A 24,078-nucleotide genomic window follows, 5' to 3' on the forward strand; every position below is an offset into this window, starting at 1 on the left:
GTTGTGCAGGAACTTTCAGGAACTCTCCCTCCAGTCATTAGCATGGGGGAGGTGTCAATTCTTCCTTCAATTCTAATTAGGCTGGTTGGTTTACTAACATCCTATGAGGAGACTAGTCTAACTTGATATTCAGGACACATTCAAACCTAGGAAGTGGGAGGTTCATAACACCCACTCAATATTGTCATGCAATAAACTTCTGGGACTAAATTAAATTAGCATACTCAAATTTAAAAATACACTTACTTTTTATTTGTTATTTCTGCTCTTTTCTAGTTCAACCGAGCGCAGGCGAACAGTCAGACTCAGAAATTGAGCCAACGTAGAGAGAGGTCGGCTCTGCAGATGAAAGCTGGCTGATAGAGATGGGAAGGGGGGCGTCAAGTTCCCCTTCACAAGGAAGTCACAGACAGATAGCTCTCAAGCAGGGGGAGAGTTAGGAGGCAGTCAGAGGGTTACTAGGCAACCAGCAGAGAGGCAGAGGATGAAGTCTGTGTCTAGTGGAAGTGGGGAGGGGGAAGTCCAACCTCTCAGCTCCTGTTCTCGGAGACTGGACAAGGTCAAAGTGCAATGGAAGGCCAAGAGGGGAAGGGCAGGAATCTGGTGTCCTTCCTGTTGTGAGAGGGGCGGAGATTCAGACTGACCAACTCCTTCAATGGGAGCAGACTAGAAGCCACACTCTCAATGTGTTTTTGTAAATAAAAGTACCACAAAACTGCCGGAGAGTCATTAATTCTTATCAAGGCTTGCTTGCCTGCCTGAGATTATTACATTTTTATTATTTCATTCATCTTTTTTAATGTATGGTTTTGCAAACAATGAACACAAGCAATTATTTTAACTGTGAACAACCTGATTTTAAATCCATAAATACAAATACCGTGAATTGATATGTAATTCTAATCATTGTTTTGCACAAGCCTTTCAGCACTGCTTAAATCTAATGACCAGTGATCATTCTCACATCAGCAATCTTGTTAACCTGTTTTTTAAAAGTTTTTTAAAGCCTCTCTCACAAATGAGTATATAACTGCAAGGCGGCATAGGTTTAGGATCAGAGTTTTCCTTCTCCCATATGGGCTACCTTCCAGTCTGATGAGCCTCATCTGCCTCTCAATTCCCTCCACAACACATGCAGAAACTGCCTTCTTGGCCTTTGGACTCACTATTGGTCTTGTCTGCTCAATCCACCAGTCTGTTTTCACATGCAGGGGGAACTCCCTAACTCACTGAGGGTTCGAAAGCCATCGGCTACCCTCACCTGGTTTAGCCAGCCAGTTGAAACTGTTCCTGAGGTGGGGTCGCTGTCGCATGCTGGCAGCTTCTAGAAGCCACAGTGGACAACCTACCCCAGAAGGAGCCTGGCATGTCACTCACCAGAGGTACTACTCATCCCTGAACCCCCATTAATATAAATAATAATAAATAATAATAATGTAGCCTACTCATCTATTGGCTAACTCCCCCCGGCCTCAATAATATGACATCATTATACTTGCATATGTTTGCATGCTGTGTAGGTAAAAACCCAAAATTAAGCAAATGGGATGGCTCAAGGAAAGAGACAGACTCCAGATTCCTGTCTGTTTCCCAGTCTCTTGTTTTAATTATGGCCCTAGTAATTGCTGATGTTTTATTTCATTACATGTAGACAGGACTGTTGACACTGAAAGGTAATTTTTAACATAAGCCATAACAGAGATGAAGGAAGAGGAGAAATGATACCATGAGAAAATGAAGCAGATCTGTACTGTAGGGGCCATAGCCTTTCTACACACAACAGTTCACATTTTTTGGTCACAAGCACAACAAGAATGCTTTATGTCTCAGGGCTTATTGGGTACATGAACAGTATATTCAGGATATCAACAGCGTAACAAAAACCTTATGAAACCTCTATGAACATTTGCGTACTACTGAGAAAGCCAGTACTAAAAGATGTTTACTGGTCATTTTCCCCTCTTGCTTTTTCACGTCAGTATAGCATGCAGTATACCTTCTTTAAGAAAACCACACATCTTGTACTGAGAACAGGTATCTGCTGGAGGTAACTACACATTACATTGAACTCCCATGTCCTTCTCAGTTTCACAGTACCAGGGAAATAGTTCAGCAACTTTGCCCTTATAGTTAATAAATAATAATAATAATTTATTATTTATACCCCGCCCATCCAGCTGGGCTTCCCCAGCCACTCTGGGCGGCTTCCAACAGAAACATTAGAATACATTAGAAAACATTAGAATTTCTTAAGATGTCCTCTAAAAGTTTGGTAGTTGTTTTTCTCTTTGTCATCTGGAGGGAGGGCATTCCACAGGGCCGGTGCCACTACCGAGAAGGCCCTCTGCCTGGTTCCCTGTAACTTTGCTTCTCGCAGCAAGGGAACTGCCAGAAGGCCCTCGGCACTGGACCTCAGTGTCTGGGCAGAGAGATGGAGGTGGAGACGCTCCTTCAGGTATACTGGACCGAGGCCGTTTAGGGCTTTAACAACTAACAAAAGTGATCTGAAGGAAAATGGGCACACCTTAAAAAATGATTGATTTAATTTATTGGCTGCTTTTCAGCAGAAACTTTCAAAGCATTCATAAACATAATAAGCAACTAAGTCCAAAACCAGATAAACATTCCAACATGATGTATTGATGTAGGTATTTGTTCAAAATATGTCAGTTTCCCAGCTGAGGAGACTAAGAGACATGTCAAGGCGGCCCTGGTTTGAAACTCACCTCAACCATGAATTCACTAGGGGGACTTGGGCAAACCACTTTCCCTCTCTCAGCCCTCCCCAGCTGTAATATGGGAGATAATATTTTCTCACCTTACAGGGTCATAAGGATTACAACAAGATAATGATTTGTATAGCACTTTCAATTGTTCAAAGCGCTTCGCATGCATTAACTATATCTACCATCATGCTTTGTTGCTGCTGCTGTAATGAAAGATTGTGGTTTCTACTCCACCTCCCAAAACACACACACACACACACACACACACACACAGTGAAGCAAGCTTGCCCCATACTGTGAGACCTGACAATAGACTAGAAGATTACCTTGGTAACCAATGATTTTGCTCTGGCATAGCATTTTTCATCTCAAACTTAAGTCAGAGGCACTATAAATGTTTGCTTCCTTTAGGACTAGCTCCCTATCCTAAATCTGGATTTCTCAGTCTTCCATGGTTACTATTCAACAGCTGTGTCCCACTGGACCAAGGGCGGCAAGCCTCTCTCAGGTGCAGACACACATTTCTGAGTTAACAGCCAGGGCCCACATGCCAGTTTTGGTTTTGCTCAGGAAACAAAAGGGAGTGGAGCAACAACTGCACAAGAATCAAAAGGTTTCATCAACATGCCACTATCTATTTAAAATATTTCTATACCACTTTTCATCTATAAAGGAAATACCAAAGCAGTGCACATCTCACACAGCAATGCTCAATAATGATAATAATTTCAAATATCAATAGTCATCAGCAAAAACATTACAATAATTAATGACACTAGGGACTGGTACCAACAGTCATGGAAACTCTAAGGTAACAGGTATGCCTTCAATTTATGACAGAAACCCATGGTCAGTGCCCACCTGGTATCAACAAGGAAAGCACTCCACAATGGAGAAGGCCCTCTTCTGGACCCTCATCCAATGAGCTGTAGGTTGTGGCACAGTCAAGAGGGCCTCATCCACAGACCATAGCAACCTAAGCAGTCTATACAGGAGAAGGCAGCCCCTCTGATATCCTGGCCCCAATCTGCTTATGGCTTCATAGACCAGAACTAGCACATTAAACTTGGTTCAGTAGCTAACCAACAACCTGTGCAGTTCCTTCAGCACAGATGATGTGCACACAGTAGGAAATCCCACTAAAGGAACCAAGTCTCTGTATTATGCATATTTCTCCATCCAGGCAAGCAAAAGGTATTATCACAGCTCAATGTTGTTTTTCCAGTCAGCCATAAACATCCCAGGAGGGCATGAAGCAGGACCAGTGAGGGTTATAGCCTGGGGAGAGTCCCAAGGTACCCCAACCCTGCACTAGAATATACCAAAACACACTATGTCACCAGCACTCCATGCATCAACATTGGTGACCACATGGGAATGCCAACAACTAACCAAATTTCAATGCAAGTGCTACCCCAGGACTAGATCCAAGGGCAAGATGAACATTAGTTCACCCTTTTAGCACCTGGGTTTTTGATATGTCCCAAAATACTGCTTCAAAACTGGAATTCATGTGAAAATTCTCAAAAGAATGTATCTTAACATTTAAGTGATTGAAAATTGTCTAATGGAAAAACACAGTCATGTCATGAAAATTTAACTGACTGGAGAGACTAAACGGAAAGCATCAAGATGTCAAATTAGATTTTCGATCCTATTAAGATGAAATTCTCAGTGACACTAAAAACACACAAAAAAAACGTTTTTAGAATATGAAAGTATATTTCCTACAGCACTTGTAAAAATAAACTGAATTTGCTTAGTGTGTCCCAGAGGAAAGCAAGATAGAGTTGAATGTCCTAAGCCCGTACGAACTTGATGCAAATTACCCACCTTGCTTAGGGGTATCATCTAGCAAAGTGCTGCTTATGCATGAACTTCAGCAAGAGGGTGTAAGGAGTTTAGTACAGTCACTGAAGGCTGATGAATAAAGGACCGATGCTGGTATTGCTGCAGCACTGTGCTTCCTGTCAGCTGGCTTTCTTCTCTCTCACTATAGTGCACAAGCAGTTAAATACTGGCACCAACTTGAAATTAGTTTATTGCTCTTCTCAATGTTCCCTTTGTCTAACTGTGTGCACAGCATGTAGCCAGAGGGCACCATAACAGCATCAAGCAGCTGTGCTGCGAAGCTATTCTTACCTAGGATTTAATTGGTTATTTGCCTCCAATCAGCTGCAAAACCTGAGCAATATGCGATTCTCTATCTATTGAGACCTTATAAAATGTCAAGCAAAGAAATGGGAGGGGGGATTGAGCAAGCAGTGCCCAGCCATTAGGGGCATCCACACAGAAAATAAAGCCTCTGAGAGTCAAAGTAAACAAAGGATGATCAAGCTGTACTGGAATGTTCAGGCATCCTTGCATACATTCATTAATTTCAAGGCTGAGCATATAGTTCTGAGAAGATAGGTACAGTAGAGATGTTGTGGTGCAGCAGCACCTAGGCCACGTGGGAACTGTGCTCTAGTGCAGCTTCTGTCCAATCATGCTTAAAACCATATTCTTCCAGGTTCCACTTGGTCCAAAGATCTTTGACAAAAAGAATTGCCAAGCTATTGCTTTTACAAAAGCTGAAGAAGACAAACACAGTTTTCCATCAATGCTGATTTCAAACATTTCTTAAAACCGGAGCAAATGAATATGGTTCTAAATGTAGCACAAATGTTGCCATAAACAGTCAAGAGACTCTGGGACTTACCACATGTTTTTGGCCCTTGATCTGTTTTGTCACCATATCTGTTACCCACCAACTCAGAGTAACTACCTCATTCAAGTACGAGGGCATATAATTTATGTGACTCATTCAGTATCAAAAAGTCATCTCCCTACTTTGCTTTGCTTTCCCTTCTATATATTCTTTGGCAATCACTTGTAGCCGAGTAAGATTGCCTTCCATAAACACGGTTTTAACAATGAGTCCATAAGTGACTGTGGAGCCAATTCTGGATCCACATGTCCTTCCACAGTGGGGACATTGGTTTCTGGGGGGGGGGAGTTGATCATGGTGTGGATTTGCCAAGCGTGCCTTCCTCTTAGCACCTTTCTCCCTTGCCTCCTGAGTTCATGTGTCTTCAAAGCCCAAGACACCTTTGGTAAAGGCTGTTCTCCAACTGGAGCGCTCGCAGGCCAGTATTTCCCAGTTGTCAGTGTTTATACAATGCAGGTCTAGACAGCAAACACAAAGCTCATGGAAAAGATGGGAAACAAATGAATGTTTTCTGACTATTCCATCTCCCTTGTTAAGCCTGATTAATGTCACACTGCAAATATCCAGCCACCACACTTAAAGTTCCCTCTTCTGGGCAGACAACAGTCTTCTAGATTTGGCTTCCAGGAGCAGCATCTAGGTGAATATCCTGGCTCATTATTACATCTCAATCTTCATGGCACTACACTTACGTCAATTACAGGTCATTTGCTGTTCATTTTTAATCCCTTGAGATAATAAAATGTCAAAGAATTTCACATGAGTGGGATGGTGCCTGACAAATGCTTCACATTAGTGAAACAAAGGTTTTAGGAATGAAGAACTTTCCACAGATTCAGGTGACTTCTGTACATTTCTCCACAGAAAATACAGCTGCTGCTCAGCAGAAGCAGTGATTACTGCAGGATTAAAGGACTGTGGTTTTGGATGATTAAATTGATACATTTCTCATCCTTTGGTATTACTGATATACCCTAGCAGCAGCAACGTTCAGTGAAATTTTTCATAGGGGAACAGTTAGGGCCAGTTAGCTTGTGAGAGCAATTTGGGGGGGGGCGGCGTTGTGACATACTGGTGTCACATGTGTGAGAATCACATATCTCTCACTAAGCCAGGTAGACGCTTCCCAGGCTTTGAGATGGAGGTACCAGGGGAACATTTAGGGGACTAACCTAGTCTCCCTAGTCCAGGCATAGGCAACCTTGGCTCTCCAGATGTTTTGGAACTACAACTCCCATGATCCCTGATGACTGGCCCTGTTAGCTAGGGATCATGAGAGTTGTAGTTCCGAAACATCTGGAGAGCCAAGGTTGCCTATGCCTGCCCTAGTCCAATGATCACATGCCACTGGCTAGCAGCAATAATGAAAATGCATCAATGTTAAGAACCTAATACTTTACGGTTAACAGTAGCATTTATAGGTATAGTGTTGGCCCCAGAGTATGGACTGCATGCATGTGCAGAAAAGATTACCCTCATGGGATGCGAGTGGTTTTCCTCTACTATATTGTAAATGCTTAGAATGATATATTGCATAAATTCCATTAAAAAACAACAACAAAAACCTGCTTCAGATATATACTATCTCCAGGAGAAAAATGCTGCTGAGATTTCAGCTTTTAAATCAATAGTAACCTCGATTGTAGTTTTTATTTTTTTAAAAAAACTGCAAGCATGTTACAGAACTCATGTAATGGCACATACTAGATACTCCCCATAAGCCAACAAAAACAAAACATTTCTCTCTGAAACACCCCTAAGTCAGTGAATAAAAGCACACAACATCTGTCAGCTTCCTGAAGTTGCTCACCACACCTTAAACTCTTCCAAAGCAAGCCTTTTTTTGTTTTACATCCCAAATACAGCATGGAGCATGCTCAAGTTCACCTCCCCTACACTGCCAAGTTTCAAGTCTGTCTGCTGAAACCTCAGTTTCTCATTATAATGGAATAATGCAATCCACATTAATTGCAATGCAATTAACACAGAGTCATGACAGGGGCCCTATAATTTTCAGTTCCCCTCTGAACTGTTTAGCCAATTAGAATGGGTGGGTATATGTTAAATTGTTATCTCCCCTTGTAGGATGAACCTCTGTCCATGTTGTATGCAAGCCAAACATTCCTGGAAAGACTTTTCACCCTTCCATGCATAACTTTGCACCTTTAAGCTTTTATGAACTCTCCCAGCCCCTCTTCTTCAAGAGAGCTTCTAAAACAGGTATGGGGGAATTTGTGGCCGTCCAGGTGATCCTGCACTAAAACTATCATCAACCCTCAGCCAGCAGAGCCAAATAGCAGAGAGGATGGGAGATGTAGTACAACAACATCTGTAGACCAAAGGTTCCCCAAAGCAACCATTTTATAACTGAACAAAACACAAAGTGCAGGAATTACCATTCTTTCACACATGTACATGAACTTTCAGTGCTCAAAGGGATTCTGTCTTTGAGGGGAAAGTTAAATATTTAATTATGTGATTGGTCTTGGTTATACTTGAAATGCTCACAGAGCATTCGATTCAAAATCCACCTAGCTTCACATGCCCACCGTGCTCCCATAACCAAAGAATTTAGGACAACTTAAACTAGTTTTAGCAAGCTCTACAAAAAATTTTCTTACAGATGTTGTATCATAGATTCCAATTTGTGCAAAGCTGAAAGCAAGAAACCTAAAATAATCGCACTGTCAAGACACAAGCAACTATCAGAAAACCCCATTCCTGTGGTATCATGAAACCACATGCGTCAGAACCCCCTTAAGGTTTTTTATGATAAGAACCAATGCGGCTGTAAAAACAGCTTTTGATTCAGGACACTTCAATAAGCATTTACAGTACTCTAACATTTAACATTTATCGAATCCATATGAAATCTAACTGGGCTGTTTCATGCTACTGCATGAAGCAAGCCAAGGACTGATCATTATAATGCCCGCTCAATAAACCACCTCCACAAATGTCAATGCAATTTGCTGTCCCAAAAAAAGGCTGAACATGCAAACATTTCCAGACAGAGCCCTTGCAGCTTCAGTCTCCTCTTCGCACAACTTTAGTGGTTTTATTTTGTTTTGTTTTTTACTTAGAGACATAGGAACAATCCTGGGCTTTGACTTGAAAACATGAGTTTAACGTTGTTGCTTGCTTATACTGTAGATCTAACTGCAATACTGTGCAAGTCACATATCCAGCTTCAGATTCATATCTGCAAAAGAACATATGCGACCTATATCCTCTTATAAATAATTAAGGATATAATCTTAATCATGTCTACTCAAAAGTAAATTCCACTGAATTCAACAGGCTTACTCCAAGGTAACTGGGGTTAGGACTGCAACCTATATCAGGCCCATCACCAGCCTAAAAGTAGGGGAAGGGACCTAAAAGGGAGGGAGGGAGTTTATCCCAAGGTGAATATTAAAGCCTTATTTATATTCACTGAGGCTATATTGATGGAGATAATGGTAATACTGATCATTATGGTTTACCTGCACGGACCCTGCAGCATCAGCAGGCCAGGCCACATGAGAACGATTTCTGGGGTTTCCAGAGCACAACACACTCCTCCTCCATTTCCCTCTATTCTTCATCTCTTTATTTTCATCCATCCATGCCTTGTCAGCAGGTTTACTTCGCATGTCTCTTCCTTAGCCTCTTAGCCCTACTTCCTTGTTGCCTCCATCTCACCCTTCCTTTTTATCTTTTCAATCCTCATTCTCCCCCCTCCATCCTTCACTTTCTCTTCTTTCTGCCCTTCTCCTCCATCTCTCTCTTTCCTCACTTCTTTCCAGTCATTATCCCTCCCCCTGAATCAAACCTGTTCCTCATTCCTAGTAACAACTCAGGATTGTATGAACATGGCAGGTAAGAACCTGCCAATGGTGGAGCAGCAGGGACTTCAATGGCAGGAGTTAGGATTCTTCACCTCTAGCAATAATGTAGTACATCAGGTTCATATCTGTCCTGCACTCCAAGGACCAAATTACATCGAGGCAGAAAGGCAGTTCTGAATAGAAACAGAAGGGCTTCTCTTACATACACACACACACACAAACACACACACTATCCAGATGCCAAATTTGAAATTTCCATTCAGAATTTAACTGGGCCAGCCATCATAAAACATGAAAGCTAATGGGAGTGAACTCTACAATGCAAATGAGTAGACACTGCCGCAGCAGCTAGCATGATAAAATATACTTAATACTTTCTTGCTCCTTGCTCAGGGTGGACTTGCATAAAACAAAAGAAGAGCAATGCTGGATTAGCCCAGTAGCCCATCTAGACCAACAATGTTCTCATAGTGGTCAAGCCAAATAGATGCCCATGGGGATCCTGTGAGCAGGACCCAAGCACAGCTGCAACCTCCTCACTTGTGGTTCCCAGCAGCTGGCATTCAGAGGCATCCCACCTCCAACAGTAGATCATTATGGTTTACCTGCACAGACCCTGCAGGTATCATGCCATCATGGCTGGTGGCCATCAAGCGCCTTATCACCCATGCATTTGTCAAATTCCGAAACCCATCAAAAAAACCCCGAACATGAATTATTCTTCCTGCTGATTTGCAGAAGCGGGTATAAATTCTAGCTCTTTCTGTAGCTGTTGTGACAGCAGAGTGATTGGGAACCTGAGGCCCTCCAAATACTCCCCAAAAGCACCCACCAACAAGACCAACATTCAGGAAAGGTGGTGGTTGTAGTAGGATAAGTCCAAAGGTTCCCCACCACTGCTACAGCATGACTTGACAGTTATACAAGAGTCACAGCTTTGTTCCTACCAGCTGAAACATTATATTTATGCTGCTTCGAGGGGGCACCTCACAGAGGGGCCCACATACAGGCACCATGCAGTCTCTGCTAGGTTACTGGGACCCTTGACCAAGGGGGAGGGGTGTTGAGAGCAAGAGTTAACACCACACACCTGAGAGCAGGTTAAAGCTCTTTAGGGGCCAAGTATCAACACTCTCCTGGTGCCATGGCGCTGTCACGGCAAATTCTGCTATTGCCCACTCCCAACTACTGCAAAAGTCCAATGATAAAAACATAGCCAAAAGCATACTGGCAGACAGCCCAATAGTAAATAATAATAATAATAATAATAATAATAATAATAATAATAATAACTGTCCTCTCCTCCACACTTTTACAATCCATAGATTATTTAATAGCCATAGGCCTAGGTAAAGAGGAATTTTTTGCCTGGCATCTAAAGACATGTAATAATGGTGCCAGGCGAGCCTTTCTGGGGACAGTATTCAGCTATCAAGGAGCCACCACAGAAGAGGCCTGTTCTTTTGTTGCCACCCTCTGAACCTCACTGGGAATGGGGGGGCATACAAAAGCACCTCCGATAAAAAGTGCAGGGTCCAGGTTAGTTTGCACCTCAAGGTTTTAAATAGCAAAGAGGAGATAATACCTAACATATTGATAGATCTCTTGACCCATGTGTGGTATAAGTTTAGAGTTTCAGCATGGGTGAAATAAGCCCCACACCTGGAATCTGAAATATATCTATTGTGGGCCAGCACTTAAAAAAAAAAAAAACACCAAGCCTGGTGCTAGTGCCTAGGAGTTTAATTTCCCTCTCCCCATCCCTCCATGTTTTAAGACTATAAATCTTAAACCCACTGCCCCAGGAGTAAGCCTAACTTGTCTCCTAGTAATGAGAGGAATTTTGTTGCATGCTTCAAATATGCACCAGAAACATTGTGGCACACATTAAGATTCTGCAGTGAACTGTTTAATAGGCATCCCCTCCTTACCTCAACACCTAATCACAGTGCAAGCTGAGTGCTGATTACATTTTCAATTATTTTCAATAATTGTTCACCTAATTATATAAAACTGGCTTAGCGTAATTTGTCTTCTTTCAAATTAATTTGCTTTTCGGTGTACATTAGTGGATGCGTCTCCCACTGCTACTTGTGTGTCTGCAACCAGTTTTATTCATTTGGGGCTATTTTCTCTTTTAAAATGAAATTATTTGGTATAACAATAAGGCTAATAGAATTGATAATGTGAACAAATCAGAACCAGCTGCTTTGGGGGGAAAGCAATCTAATCCAGTTTTTCCCTCTTCCTTCACCAATGGGTCTTTCCATGGGCGTAGCCAAGGGGGGCAGGGAGGGCAGCTGCCCCCTAAGTAAAAAAAAAAATTAACTGAGGTTCTGTCCCCACCCCCCTACACACACAAATACTGGCTGCACCCATGGGTCTATCCCAGGTTACAAAGTGTCTTCTAGAATGGACAAAAAATGTAGTTCTGGAAGTTTCCATTATTTTCTCCCCCCACAAATGCAAAATGTTAAACTGTATCTTGTTGCTGATCCACAAACATGTTCTTGAATAAAATTATTTCCATTAGTGGCTTCTAAAATAAAACTTGGTATACAGTGGTACCTCTGGTTATGAACTTAATTCGTTCCAGAGATTCGTTCTTACCCTGAAACCATTCTTACCCTGACGTACCACTTTAGTTAATGGGGGCTCCCGCTGCCGCCGCTGCACAAATTTTGCTTACATCCTGAGGTAAAGTTCTTAACCAGAGGTACTACTTCTCGGTTTGCGGAGTCTGTAACCCAAAGTGTTTGTAACCCGAGGTACCACTATAATTCCATTTGATGAGTTTCCCTTCACCAAGTTACTGTGAAACTAAAATAAAATCTGCTTTTATCAGGCTTTCTACCCAAATCAGGGGTTTTTTAAAAACCAATAGGCATTCAGCAACCTAGAGATTTTTAAGCATGCCTCCCTACTTCTGAATTCTAAAACCCAGCAACAAATCACCATAAAATGCAAATATAAAGAGGGAAAGCAAGTGTGGTTTTGTTTTCTTAAATTTTTATCCCCCTCCTGCTTTTCCTAAAAAAGGGGGGGGCATTTTAGCTCTATAGTAAGTATGTGAGGTAGGCTTAGCTACCAGTAGTGACTTGCCCAAGGCCATTCAATAAAATCATGGTCAAGGTAAGGGATTTCAACCACAGCAGATGTGTTTTTGGTGTGAACCAAATTCTCTTTAAGTCATGCATTCCCTTGAAAATCCATACATGAGCAAGCATGCAACCATTTTTCGTGTAGGTTAGAACTATATTTCAGACCAGTTACCAAAATAGATTCTGAGAAAAGACAGGATCAGAATATTTGATGAATATTGAAAACAATGAGATTAGAGCGATGGGAGTGGGGAGTAAGAATGTTGCTACAAACTATAGCTACAGCTCATGGCACCATTAGAAGCGGCATAATGTTGCTGAGTTGCAGAACTGCAAGGGAGGGTTTCCTGCAGCAGCAGCAGCAGCAGCAGCAGCAGCAGCAAGGCGGCTGGACTATATGACCTGGAAGTCTCTTCAAACTCAGATTCTAAAAGGGGAACTTCCAAAGTTTGAGATTCAAGTTTCTTAGTATCCGAGCCGAAACCTCATTGAATTTCAGCTCAGCTCCTAAATAACTTCAACCCATTCCAAGCTGGCCCACTGCCTTCCCCTTCCTCCAATACCTATGAAGTGGTGCACAAATCCTCAATCCTTACTAAGGACCTGGAAGCCCTGGTAAACCACAATTCCTCCCCCCCCCCCAAAAAAACCCTGCGATTCTTTGCACTGAGTACTTTCTGTGGATAAAATTTTGGGGTCTACTGAAGGGCAGTGGAGCAGCCTCATTTACATGGATATGTATAGCTTCTGCAACTGCTGCTGGAAGGTAAATTGTGAGGATGGATGCTTGCAAGTGGGGGGGGGGACACTGTAGGGAAGTTCAGGTGGCATAGTGGAAGTCTTCCACACACGAACACTCAAAAGCCCTATTTACAACAACAACAACAACAACAACAACAACAACCTGGGGAAAATGCATGATAAGCTCAGAAATAATAAGTCCATTTGAAATTGAAAGGAAAGGGGAAACTCCTATTCCCAGTAGTATTGTTATTTCATAAAGTTATGAAAACCAGGATTTATATTGTGTATGCACACAAACATACACACACTGAAAACTCCATAAATTACAATGTAAACAAGTATTTATTCCAACACCCAGTAAAACATTAAAAAATTGCTTCCCTTTGGGGGCTTCCGGTTTAGCGCCAGCGCCGTCCGGTGGGGTCTGCCTCGATCTCCGAGGCAGCCTGTCTTTGCGAGGGGGGGGGAAGCAGCGGGGGCGACGCTGCACCCCATAGAGCCCTATATCGAGCGTTATAGGGACGAAAAGCCTCAGCGGAGCCCCAATTCGGACTCCCCAACTCTCTGGTAGGCTCTGATAAGAGCCCCAGAGCGAGGAGGGTTGTAGTCGCGGGGCCATTTTGAGCACCATTGTTGTCTTCGCAAAGAGAAGCTCCGTTCCGGAGGCGGAGAGCGCTGAATACTTCCAAAGAAAAAGGACTCAAAAAATAGATTACCGTGAGTAAGAAGGCTAAAAAATTCTTTTTGGGACTTAAATTTGGAGCGGGAGGAGATTTAAAAAACGGAAGCCGATCTCCCCCATATTGATTGAAAGTGGAAACAGTTAAGAAAATACCCATTGCCAAGTCATTTGTCGACTTGTTATATCTATGCATCTGCAAGAACTGTGCTGAAATCCCCCTTGGTGACAAGGCAGAGGGGAGAGTGTGAGATTTAATAAGAGAGAAGAGTCTCTTACTACTGCTGGAATCGGCGGTCCTGATGGACTCAGCAAGATTTGTGTAATAGGGAGTTTTGAAACAATGTTGATAAACTGAGCTGTAAAAGTTGCTTACGAAAACTCCCTTGAATTACAATTTAGAAACAAGTAATGGATTTTAATTTCTGAATACATTTAACCAGTTTGGAAAAATGGCGATCGAATGAAAAATACTAACACTTCCTGTGCTCTGGGATTGCACTGTGTCCTTGAGAGGAGTACAAAAATGTCAACATACGATTACACAGTTGGATTTAAAGAAAAAACTCTGAAATTCTTATGGGAACTTACTATTGGAACACACAAACAGATTGCTCAATTAGAGGAAACAAATCGACTTCTTCAAGGGGACAAGGGACAAAAAAAGTTGGAACAAGAGAATAAACAAGAAACAGAAGGAAAGCGAGAAACATGTCAGTTTTTGGATCAAGAGGAAGTCTGCAATGAGAAGAAAGAGGAAAAAGTTTTTGAGCACGTGAATCAGGGGAATGACGCTCCCATGGAAGGGGGAGCAGAAATTATGTCTGGACTTCAGAATACCCATAGGGAACAAAGACCGTGGGAGAGGATTACCTACATTGAGTGGATGATACAAACAATAAAGGGGCAACAGCGAGGGAATGGAAAATTTGGACATGTAAAATTTCGCAGAAAGGGAGTGGGGTAAATGGAAAAAGGTTCCTTGTTTAAAGGCTGGCTAAACTGGTTTATGGACTATGGAGTTTGCTGATCCGAGAAGGGAGGTGCCGTGAACAGGGGGGGGAAGAGGCTAAAATTAGAAGATAAGATTTAAAATGGAATAAGAAAATGATATATAGATTTTATAAAAGTATGAAAGTTCTTGCAGGAAAATTTCAGGCAAGGGAGGGAAAGTAGAATAGAGATGTGTGTGCGTTTTTCTTTTTAGATTGGAAAGAAGATTATTAGTATAGCTGGGAAGAATGAATAATGGGATAGCGGGGTTCTCTAATCCTCCCCCCGTGGTCGTCTCCGTTCTGGGGTTCCCTGGTGGCAGAGGGGGACTCCCGGAGTGGGGGGAAGGGGGGGAGGGGGAGAACCAGCTGGAAAAAGAGCCATCTCTTCCTATCTTCTGTACCCTGGAGGCTCTCAGTGGCAGGGAGAGTTCTGGGGTGTGGGGAGAAGGAGGGGAATGGAAGGAGATATATAAGTAAACAAATAAAAAAAAATTTATTGATAATTTGATTAATTGGCTAAATGGACAATTTTAAATTAAATGAGATTAGAATGGTTGGTAAATAGTGAAAACTGTAAAGATGGAGCTAGCAAATGAAAATCAACAAAGGGGGGGTCTGGGGAAGCCCAATAGACAATGTTTAGGAAATTAGATACGCTGTGGCTTTTTTTTTCCTTCTGTTTTTTCTTTTTTCTTTTTTTGTCTTTCTTTTTTTCTTTTTTCTTATTGTTTTTGAATGTTAAAGTTAGACAACAGCTGGGTGGATATTCGCCTGTCCCTATCCTTGCCATCCTGGGACCTCTTGGTGGCAGAGGGAGGTTCTGGGGGGGGGAGGGGGGGAGGTGGATAGAGACCCAACTATAAAATGAACCACATTTGATTGCCTTCCTCTCGGGGGGTTCTCTTGTGGGAGGAGAGAGCTCTGGGAGGGGGGTAGGAGAATGTGAAAAATATGTTATGTATGTGTATGGTCTTTGCTATTATGTAAAATTTTATTATGCAAAATCAATAAAAATTAATTTTTTTAAAAAAAATTGCTTCCCTTTTTCTACAAAACGTCATGGCAACAATCTCGCTATAAGACTATCCTGCAAGAAAGAAAGAGAGAGAGAGAACGCACAAACAGCACAATTTTCCTTTCGGGAGAGACCACCAAGGGTGTGTGAGAGAGATGATATCTCTACCTGATATTTTCACCTTGAAAAAATGATGTGTACAATATTAGCCAACAGCTGCCTAGTTCCAGCACTAAGATGTTTTACAATTTGTACTCCTGTCTTGTCCCTTGGTATTTCACAGCTTCCTGCAGAATGCAAAGCTTTTTATATCAGACACTAACTCCAACAAGCTTTCCCATCAGAGATGCAACTCCAGCCAATTCCATGAAGGAGCTTTGGAGTCTTTCCATCTGCCCCAGGAACCTTACCAAGGAAAACGGCCTCCATGTTTCCCAAGGAGCAAGAGTCACGGTTATCCCAGCCATTGCCAAAATTCTTTTACATTTTGTGTTTCAAATTCGCAACCTTAGAGTGAAAGGAGGGTAATAAACAACAGTGACAGTAACACAGAAGATGGGATACAGCTCACTCACAAACCAGAGGACGTGGAGTGTTTTAAATAACTTTGTTTCTAAAGCAAGTGGCACCATATGCTCCAAGGGGGTTTCTTCTACCTTTCCAGTGGACCTAGTTTGGGTACCAAGGCCTAAAGAGATGAGGAGGGGTTTATCTAATGTTGGCTTCTACAGAACAGCAGCTGCAATACCCAGGCATTCGATTTTTTTCAGTGACTCAGTCTCAGAGTTCTATCTTGTTGCATTGCAGGAGGATTATTTAAGATGCCTCCGAAGAAAGATTCAATTAAGACTTTCCAGATTCCCCCCCCCCAGTGCTCCAATAATTCAAACTCTAATGAAAGATCCATTAGCAGAATACACTTTCACTGCTCAGTCTACAGACATGCTGCATTCACAGAGTGTTCTCCATTAACTACTCATGTACCTGGGAAGTGCCACAGGAAGCTGCCTTATTTCAAGTCAGGCAACTGGTTTTTCTAGCTTAGTATTGTCCACACTGAATCTGAGCTAATAGCATAGTAAACTAGTGTCACTTTTAAGCCGACTTTCTCTGCGGTTAGTTTTCACTGAAAAAACATCAAACTAGCAGAGGCATTACTGCAATAACTGCCCCAACCTGAAGAAGCATAAGTGTCCTCAGAAAATTGTGAGGACAGATATTTCTTGCTGATCCATTACAAGTCATCATGGTGCTTATCTTTGTACTAGGTTCATCTCTGTCTTTTCTCGTTCATCCCTTGCCTTTTCTCCCACCGATTGGACACCCCATGCTATCAAATAAGTCAGCCTATTTTTTATCTGACTTTTTGCATGAGTGTAGATTGGTCATTGGTGCACTGACTTGGGAACCATGGGGTCTGAGTTCAAACCTCTCCATTCAGCCACAAGTTCAGGGGGTAGCCTCAGTTATATTTCTCTGGGCTTCAGTGAACCCAGTCTATGAAATAAACTTCAGTGAACCCAGTCTATGAAATAAACTACAGAAGTTTATTTATTTATCACATTTACATCCTATTGCTTAGTTATGGTGTGTGGGGAAAACTGTACAACTTTTGAAGTTTTCAAGAAATTCTTCAGATATGCAAACCATGAGGGAGGGAAGCAAGTTTTCCTGCCAGCAAGCTAAAAGAACAACTGAGTATACCCCTTGAGTCATAGGAAAATTCTATGCAGTGAAGGAAGAGTGTTTTATACTAATTCAGCAGCTACTTAAAGGAGCAGACAGTCAGATAAAACAGCAGCTAAAGTCCCATGATCTAACTCAGGGGTTCCCAAACTAAGGCCCGGGGGGCCGGATGCGGCCCAATCGCCTTTTAAATCCGGCCCGCGGACGGTCCGGGAATCAGCATGTTTTTACTGAGTAGAATGTGTCCTTTATTTAACATGCATCTCTGGGTTATTTGTGGGGCATAGGAATTCGTTCATCCCGCCCCCCCCCAAAAAAAATATAGTACGGCCCCCTCACAAGGTCTGAGGGACAGTGGACCGACCCCCTGCTGAAAAAGTTTGCTGACCCCTGATCTAACTATATGCTGATTTGAGTATTAAGCTGCAAGTAGTTTGAGGAAATGCTGTGACACCTTGCTTTTAGATATGAAGTCTGGAAATTCTGGAGAAAATGAAATTGTGATACATAAGAAATGTTTAAGCCTTCAAGCATCTACCAATCCACAGAAATATACCAGTTTCAACAGAGCTCAGCAGAAAATTCCTTCCTGGCACATATCCAGAAATGTTCTTGCAATTCCACTTTTCTCTACTGCTGATTGGCAGTTCAGTAGAGAAAAAAGCTGTTTCACTTGTCCAAGCATCATCAAAATGTCACGTAGGTAACAAGCCTATACTTACTAAAGAGAAAGGACCATTGAATTCAGTGGATCTTATTGCGGAGTAGACATGCACAGGATCGTGCTGTAATGTTGGCAGACTCATTACTATAGGAAAGCATCAATAAAAAGAATTTAAAGAGTGAGTACAAATAAACACAAAAATTGTTTTTGAAGAATTTAGTAATTGAATGTGTATGTGTGTAACTGCATGGTGGAAAAACAAGTCATTTGAATGTGATATGTGCACCTGGCTGTAAAATAAATAATCCCTTCACTTATGTGACTATATCAATATTCACAGATAACTGGGTACAAAACTACATGTTTAAAAATGCAAATAATTTTTTTACTGAAAATGATTTGAAATTGCAAAGCAATTTCAATTACATTAATTCATATTTGCATTTGTGATATGATCCTATACTTGTAACATGCAAAATATGACAGCTATGGCTCTCAAATCCTGTGGTGGTAAAATTGCTCCCTTAATAAATGGAAACCTAAGACTGCTTCTTGCCTTGCTGTGTTGCAGCATATTATTGAATCCAATGTGTTTTATGTTGAATTTTTAAGTTAAGTTCATTTGTTGTTGTTTTTTTTTAATTTTTATTAAAGGTTTTCTCAGTTTACAAAGACGTGTGCAATGTTGTGTGTCCTTTTTCGCATTCATGAACTGGCTCCCCCTCCCAATATATTATGTGTACACACACACACACACATTTTTCTGTGCTTAACAGCAAGGCAAAACTGACTGCACTGAGTTATTTACTTTGCTGTAGTTTAATCCTGGATAGCTCCAAGAAACCACAGCCCTTCTCCATTAGCATACACTGCTCTTCTTTCTTCCATCCACTGTTCTGCTAAGTAAAAAACATCTTCCACAATGTTGCAAACCTCAATACCATAAAAGAAAAGAAAAGCATACAGGACATGGGAGCAGAAAATGTCAATGAGAAGTTCCCAATGGTAACCTATCCTTAGCAGCTTAGGACTCTAGGGATTTGGACCTCACTCATTTTAGATGTTTACACCCATGTCTCCTTCATTACCTTCCCATTTCTTTCACTCCTTCCCAGTCTTCTCAGTTTCTGCTGGGGGTGGTAGGAACCCACCTCCCACCCCAGCTTTGTTCTTGCACACTTCCTCCCCTCACTTTCTACCTCTTAAAGGATACTTTTGTGCTTTGTTGCCTATCCTACATCTGTTTGCACCATGCCCCTTATTCAGTAGTAGTGAAGTAAGGGCAATGTCAACAAAGCTTTCTAACTTACATCAGAGGCTATCTATTATCACCTGGGGAAGCCCCTTGCCAATACACAACTTCCTTATAAGTAATTACAGAGCAAAGCAAAGCACTCTAATCAAACAAAGTTCGACGTTTCCTCTGGTCCCTCTTTTTCACGCTCCTCTTTACATAACTCTTAACACACACCGTAGATACTGCAACATTACCTAGTTACTCGATCAGTGTATGCATTTCCACTAGCAGGAAACTTCTGCTTTTGATAGTCATGCCTTTTATTATTCTTTTCGAAGGTAAAAAAAAACCTTTCTAATGTACCGTTACTTCAGAAGATATCTATTACATGGGGGGGGGGGGCAGCCCTTGCCAATACAGCACTTCCCTCTCTGACCAGGTAAGAAATTATGGAGCAAAACAAAGCAATAATAAAGCAAAGTTCAAAGTTCTCCCACGTTCCTTTACCTACCTCTTGCACACTGTAAAAACTCTCTAGCATCACCTAGCTATTGATTCGGTGGACGCATTTGGACAGGCAGGAAACTTTTGTTTTTGACACCATCTTTCGGACCAAGGTTATATTTCCTCTGATCTGCATTATTTACGTTGGGCTACTTCCAAGGTATTGTCATATTTTCCAGCAGGAAGGCTGCCTTCTTTTTAAGAGTCCTCTACTCTAGCAAATTACTTCCAGGCACTATTTGGAGGCAGGCTACCCAGAACCACCCGATAGTGCGTGTACGATACGAACATGCCTTCGAAAGAAAGACTCTCCCTAAGAACTTCCGGGAAACCTATCAGCAGCGTACAAGCCAATAGGGGATTGTTTTCAGCCCTGCAAACCGGTATTAGTAGTAGATGCAAGAGTGCCTCTGAACATATGCAGAATACCTCACCATCCCTAGGCAGCCTGGCAGAGCCTGTCCTCATGAGAGGGGTGGAGAGGCAACTCTGGCTTACTTTCCTTTTTGGAAAAGAGGTTCAGAGATAAAATAAACCAGCGATCGGAAATAAAGCAACTGGGGAGAATGGGACGCGTACAAGTCGGCGCGCGCGCCCGCCCGCCCGGGCAACCCAGAAGGAGCGAGGTCTCACCATTGCAGGGAGAGCAGCCCGGACGCCCCCACCATGGTCCAGCTGGCCCGCTGCTCACGTGATCGGCTGCATCTGCTCCGCGGAAGCTCTTCACGCCGTCGTCTCCTCCGGGTAGAGGCGAAGCGGGCGTCTCGCACGGCGGGGAAGGAGCGCGCCGCCTCGACCATTCGCTCCGTCCCGCTTCTTTCACTCCCTATGCAGCGCTCGGGCGCCGCGGAGGGAAGTCAAAGCTGCTCAGCCGCCGCGGCTGCTGCTATCTAACACTTTGCGCGCCCCTCCGCTGCTTCAGTGAAGTTGCTGTCCTGGGATGAAGCGACCGGAAAGCTCGCGCAGAGCAGACCTTCAAGCTCTTTCACGGGCTGCCTTCTCTCCTCTCCTCTCTCTCTCTCTCTCTCTCTCTCTGAGGCAGCCGGCTTCTCTCGCTTTCTCTCCAGCTGCCTTTCTTAGGTAGGAAGCGCGCTGCCTGCTTTGCGCCGAGCCAGTTAGTGTCAGCCAATCAGAGCGGGCGCGCAGTCGGGCGCCTTCCTCCGCTCCAGGGGGGAAACGGCGGAGGGAGAATAATCCGTGCCGTGGAGAGCCGCAGAGCAATTCGGCCACGAGGGAAACCAGGCGCTTCCCCTGCTTGCGGTCGGTTGGTACCCTGCAGTGTTGCGCGCGCGCTCTCTCTTGCTGGAAGGAAGCAAAAGGCGCTTGTTCGGAAGCCTCTCTTCTCTTTATATCACGATGGGGGGTGGGGGGGAGCGAGGCCGCTGCCCCACCTGCGGCGCGCGAAAGGGCCCCCCGTGGTGTTTTCTGCGTTTCCCGCGCTCGTGGAAGCCCGCGGGCGACCGCGCAGCCAAGTCTCGTGGAAGCGTCTCTCTCTGCCTCCTCCGCAAGCCGCAGGTAATACCGTCAGTGGCAACAGGTGCTGCCTGCTGATCTCGCCTCGGGTTTCCCGAGCGGCCGCCAGAGTGGGAATGTGGTGCCGGTGCGCGCTTTCCGGTGAACCACAGACACCTGGCCGCCGAATTCCTCCAACCGGGAGTTGCTTCTCTGCCCCAGGCCTGCGCTTTAATTGGCTGCAGAGCCGGAGGACAGGCAGCAGGAGGGGCTGCTTCTCTCAGCAGCGCGGTACTGCGACCCCAGAGAAAGCGGAACTTTTTCCTGTCATGCAGTCCTTAACACCACCGAGACCATAAACAGATGTACTCCCAAAGTTATCCCCAGTGTGTGGAATCTTCAGGACAAGGAAGGACTAAGGAGTAAACCCAACACAAATCCGGAGTGGAGTCCCTAAAGTGGTTGGGTGCCGCCTCCTAGCAACTCCTGTAGACAAGCTGGTGCCAAGTGCATTGCTCTGCTTTCCTTTGGGCCACATCAGGGAGGCCAAGAGGGAAGTCTTGTCGTCTGGGCAGCCCAGGACCTCCATACACCCTGTCCATTGTGCCCCAGGAAGCTCTCTTTGCTGCTGCTAAGGCAGTGGTTTGATTTCACCCCCAGAGGTGCACTCTTTTGAGAAGGGCGAAACAAGGTTTTATTTCACCCAGGAGCCTCAATGGTGTCCCTCTGGAGGCTTCATCCAGGGCAGAAAAGCCAGCTAGCCGCCCCCATAGCTACAGCACTGCTTTGGAGACAGACAGATGCCAGCAACAAGGGGTTCTTGACTTTAAGGGACAGCCTAAAATAGGTTGGGGGATCTCTGGTCTTCCAGACTTTCCTGGCCTGCAGCTCAATGGAAGAGCACTTGTTGCACATGCAAAAGGTCCCAGGATCAACCTAAAGACAGGCCACTTCCTGAAAGGTCAGAGAGCATCTGTCCATCAATGAAAACCGAGCTAAATTGAGCAATGGTCCGTCTCACTCTGATGCAGCTTCCTATGTTCCTTTTGGCCATGCTGGCTGGTGCTGATGGAAGTTGGAGCCCAACAACATCTGGAGGGGTTCAGATTCGCCATCGGACCTAAAGGGGACAAAAGAATAGCATGGGAGGTCAGGTTTTGGCAGCTCACAGACTTACCTGCTGGGATTAATATTATTTTGCTGTAGGAATTATATAGGGTAATGATGTCATGGAAAGTTTTGTCCATAATTGAAAGCCAAGGCCTATAGCAAACTGAGTCCCAACCAACAATTAAACAAAAGATTATAACAGCTTTTTCACGTCTGTTTTCTGAGATTAACAACAGTAATGGTTAACAACAGTAATGCATCATGCAAACAAGGCAATGAATTCAGTTATCATGATTTGCATGGTTTGATGTAACATGGGCATCTTGGCATGGGCTTCTTGCTCCTAAGAAGATGCACAGTTATCTCCTTAAGCAAGAAGAAACACCTCTAAGACACATGTTCTAGGAGAGACACGTGCTTTGACACCTGCTGTATAGAGCAGTGGCTCCGTGCCAAGGTATAAATATGAACAGCTTGGAACGCTACCTTTATATCTCAATTCACTGAGCACGTCACCATAATTTTGCATTACTCAGTTCCTTCTTCTAAGGGTGTTGACTCTCCGGTCCTTTTGGACCACATGCACCTACACTTGCAGGCTCCTTGTTTCTGCTTGTTGATGCACCTACCCAATTTTATAATGGTAGCACCCTGGGAGACTCTTTGGTCACAAGCTTCTGCTTCTACATCAGGAACAGGAACTTGTAGCCTTCCAGCTATTGCTGGACTCAGCTCCCATCTGCCCCAGCCAACAAGGCAAATGGTCAAGGATGATAGCTGTAGTCTAGCAACATATGGAGAGCCACTGGTTCCCTGTCCCTGATCTACATGATCTCTAGAACTGAGGCAAATTATCTTGTGGATTAGAAACTCTGGTGTATTCTCAGTACTTGTGGCTCACCGCAATCCAATATTCCACTAGGAGTCTTTCCTACATCATGATCCTAGTCAAATTAACCTGGAAGACAATGCATTTAATGAGACTTATTTCTGATAGGTACACTTCAATTTGAAGCTTTGGGGTATAATGTTCTGTACCCCCTCCATTAGGTGTAAGTATATGTAAAATAAACCATATTTCTGAAAGTAACTAGTCTCCACTGTGCCTCAATTTCCCCAAACGAAACACAACCCTGGGTGAGTGCCTGGAACCCCCTGGAATCTTGCTACCGCTCAGCAGAGTTTGCAGGTACCATGTAACAATATAAATTAGTACAAATTATTCAAATCTGTGCTACTTTTTGCCATCTTTCTTTGGTGACATGTAAATAATCATTCTAGGGTACAGTCAGGTTACCAGTAAATAATCATTCTAGGGTACAGTCAGGTTAGCAATCAGAATGCAGCCTTATCTGAATGGCATGGGAACTACATGGGTAGCAGAATGTCTGTTAAGAGGAACCTTATAGGCCAGGACACTGGTGTAGCTGTTGTGCATGAACTTGCATTGTTATACATTGTTTCTACATGTCATCACAAACACCCCAAAAAGACATGTAGAAGTAGCCTTACTGCAATGGGAAAATGTCCCCAGCACACAGCCAGCAGCACTGCGCGCATGTGCACACACACGAACACAGCATACAAGACAATGCCATAGCATCTCTACTCCATCTAATATTGCC

At 43.5% G+C, this 24,078-nt stretch overlaps 1 protein-coding gene across 4 annotated transcripts in view; it reads right to left on the reverse strand.

The window, feature by feature from the left end:
• The window catches only part of HTR4 (5-hydroxytryptamine receptor 4), a 172,430-nt gene extending 151,264 nt beyond the window's left edge, over positions 1–21,166 (reverse strand). For 2 of the 4 annotated variants that reach the window (XM_035105230.3, XM_088661808.1), the window contains exon 1: positions 20,525–21,166. The gene's annotated coding sequence lies outside the window, so the exon portion shown is untranslated. Of the gene's footprint in view, positions 1–4,559; positions 4,696–20,524 lie in introns of those variants that run through there. The other 2 variants (XM_088661809.1, XM_088661807.1) reach the window with 2 other exon arrangements.
• Between the last annotated feature and the right edge of the window lie 2,912 nt (positions 21,167–24,078).

The sequence above is a fragment of the Zootoca vivipara genome, chromosome 2 (assembly GCF_965207765.1).
Source record: "Zootoca vivipara chromosome 2, rZooViv2.hap1.1, whole genome shotgun sequence".
In the NCBI taxonomy this organism is placed as follows: domain Eukaryota; kingdom Metazoa; phylum Chordata; class Lepidosauria; order Squamata; family Lacertidae; genus Zootoca; species Zootoca vivipara.